This window comes from Rhinopithecus bieti, unplaced genomic scaffold (genome assembly GCF_001698545.2).
Source record: "Rhinopithecus bieti isolate Rb0 unplaced genomic scaffold, ASM169854v2 scaffold_24392, whole genome shotgun sequence".
Taxonomy (NCBI): domain Eukaryota; kingdom Metazoa; phylum Chordata; class Mammalia; order Primates; family Cercopithecidae; genus Rhinopithecus; species Rhinopithecus bieti.
The window spans coordinates 2,713,369-2,716,856 of NW_016812542.1; positions in this window are offsets into that span (position 1 = coordinate 2,713,369).

The window sequence follows — 3,488 nt, forward strand, 5'->3', positions numbered from 1 at the left end:
AATTGCAAATTACTTTACAAAATTACTTCTCTCAAAATACCCAGACACCTGGCCACAGACTGCCAACCTAATACTAAAATAGGCACCTTGATCAGCTCACGCTGTGACTTTAACCATTCAGCTGCATTTGACCACAGTGACAGATATCTTTGCCAAAAGAAATATGAAAAACTCTGGGAGCTGATTGCAAAATTGGGATTGGTCCAAACTTTCCCAAAGTGATGGCTCTGTTGTCTGGAATGTCTCACAGCCAGGACATTTTTCTCAACATGTCAGCTCTACATAACGAAAGCAATAAGAAGAAAATCAGATGTGCACAGAGCTTTTCTCTCTCTGCCTAATATGGGAATAATAATTAACTGTCCAAAAATGTAAGCACTGGCTCAGGGCTGATGATTCACCTTTAAAGTTGTGCAAAGAAAAAGGCCAAACCTTTTGCAAAGCATGTATCAGTCGTGAAAATGTCTATTCCCTTTGACACAGTAATCTTATTGCTGGAAACTGATCCTAAGAAATGATCCAAAAGAAAAGATGTTCACTACAAAATATGAATCAACCTGAATGCCCAATAATCAGAAAAATGTTAATTATGGTACATCTTTCTAATGAAATTCTATATTATCATTAAAAATGAATTATGAAGACTCATAATATACAGAAAATACTGAGGATGATATTAAATTGAAAAGCAGAATACAAATGATATATGTGCATTATGAATGTAACCATGTTCAAACATATTTGCACAGAGGAAAAATGGAATGGCAGTATTATGGGTGTTTTTTTATCTTAACATTTTGTAATGTTGATCTACTGTTTTTTTTTTTTTTTTTTTTTTTTTTTTTTTTTTTTTTTTTTTGGAGATGGAGTCTTGCTCTTTCGCCCGGGCTGGAGCGCAGTGGCCGGATCTCAGCTCACTGCAAGCTCCGCCTCCCGGGTTCACGCCATTCTCCTGCCTCAGCCTCCGGAGTAGCTGGGACTACAGGCGCCCGCCACCTCGCCCGGCTAGTTTTTTGTATTTTAGTAGAGACGGGGTTTCACCGTGTTAGCCAGGATGGTCTCGATCTCCTGACCTCGTGATCCGCCCGTCTCGGCCTCCCAAAGTGCTGGGATTACAGGCTTGAGCCACCGCGCCCGGCTGATCTACTGTTTTATATGTAGAGAGAACACTCTGTTGCCCAGGCTGGAGTGCAGTGGTGCAATTATAGCTCATTGCATCGAACACCTGGGCTCAAGCAATTCTCTCGCCTCAGCCTCCTCAGTAGCTAGGACTACAGGTGCCAGCCACTGTGCCAGGCTTGTTTTAATCTGTTTTTAAGTTATGTACAATTTTTTTTTTTTTTTTTTTTGAGACGGAGTCTCGTTCTGTCGCCCAGGCTGGAGTGCAGTGGCCGGATCTCAGCTCACTGCAAGCTCCGCCTCCCGGGTTTACGCCATTCTCCTGCCTCAGCCTCCCGAGTAGCTGGGACTACAAGCGCCAGCCACCTCGCCCGGCTAGCTTTTGTATTTTTTAGTAGAGATGGGGTTTCACCGTGTTAGCCAGGATGGTCTCGAACTCCTGACCTCGTGATCCGCCCGTCTCGGCCTCCCAAAGTGCTGTGATTACAGGCTTGAGCCACCGCGCCCGGCCAATGTACAATATTTCATATTCCTTTTCATACAATAAACCAGCACATAAATAATTTTTAAATTGTCTAAAATAGCTAGCTCATTTCAAATATTTGTCCTTTAAAAATTAGGAGCAGGACACTTGCCCAACATTTGACAACCAGCAGAATATCCATGCCAGTTTTGCTTCAACCCCTCTGACCATTCCGAAGTTAACCTAGATTCACCTAAGCCCAGAATATAGTCAGATCAGAAAGGCACATGGCTCTCCCTCTGAAAAACTCTTAGCTCAGGCCCTCCCCTAAAGAAACCAGCCACCTGGCCATGGGGATCTGGGTCCCGAGCCTCTACTACTATTTCCAGGGAAGACCTGGTTTGTGAAAACCTCTGGGTCTACTTCCTGCGGCCACCCCTGTGCTCTGGAAGGCAAGTAAGCAATTTCAATACAGACTTTGGATCCTGGACCTAAAGGTAGAAAAATATATAGCTATGAGGTCTTTGTTTTGATGTTTTGTTTCTCAAAAATGGATTTTTTCACACCCAGTACATGTGGCGAGCAGCTGTTTTCTAGACAACCCTACAGCACTCCACAGAAAGATGAAGAGGTGGGGGCTGCCCCTCTTGCTTCTGGTCTGCTACCAAGAAGAGTTAATCATCTCCCCAAATAGTGCAGGGAATGAGTTTTAACCTTGAATATACAGGCTTTGCACTCACAGATATTGGTCATTAATGTTTATGCATGAAAGGAGACAGTTTTTGTTTGGTATGCAGAGCATTAAAAAGGAAAAAGGAACTAGTAACTTCTACAGGTTTCATTGTCTTGAGATCAAAATGTTCATAGCAACTCAGAAATCTGTCTAGAGAAATGTAGCTATTGCTAAGCTAATGCTTAGTAAACTCAAATAGACCCCATTTTTATTATTGATATATATTAATTATATCATTTCAAATGCATGCTTTTATCAATAATTCTTCAAAGGGAAATTTTTAATTTTACAGAATCTTTTTTTTAATCTATTGAGCTTTTTCTAAACCATCATATCTACGTTGCTCAAAAACTGTTGAGACCCTGGGTCAAGGAGACATTCACATTGGCTTTCAACAGAAAATGTGCTTCTCTACACTAAAATGGCCACTTAAGCAAGACTGTGGAAATGATTTATCTCACAATGTTTAAAGCTGGATCCTCACTCCAGCTATGTCATGACTGCACAATCAGTCAGAGACAAGTAGTTATACGCTCCTAAATAAAGAAGTGCACTCTAATGGCCAACAGAGTTGAGCATCTAACATACTAAAATTACCTTAATAAAAGTTAAATTACCCACATCCAAAAGAATACAAAAATCACTCGTAATAATAATGTTTAAGTGTTAAGAACAGCAGAACATAAAATAGATCTATTTACATCACATAAATGTTATCTTCCCAAATTGGTGTTAGGTTAAGCCGTGATATTAGCAGTATACAAGTCAGAAAGCAAGAAAGTAGTATATAAGTCAGAAAGTAGCAGTATATAAGTCAGAAAGAAAAAGGAAAGGAATCAAGCTGGTATAACCAGAGGCTATCACATGAGAGCATAGATTGCTGTTTATTGTTCACTGTAGTATCCCCAGGACCTAGTAAGTTCTGAATAAATATTTGTTGAATGAATGAATGTATGAATAAAGGAACAGAGCTCATCAAAACAAAAATGCAATTTGTGTTATAGAATTTTAGGGCCATGCATACTTGCCTTAACAAGTCAGAAAAGAGACTTCCCAAAAGTAACATGTTTGCTACTATAATTAAAAATTGGGCATTAAAATTTATGTATGGATCCTACATTTAAAATATGGCCAAGTTTTTTTTTTGTTTGTTTTTTGTTTGTTTGTTTTTTG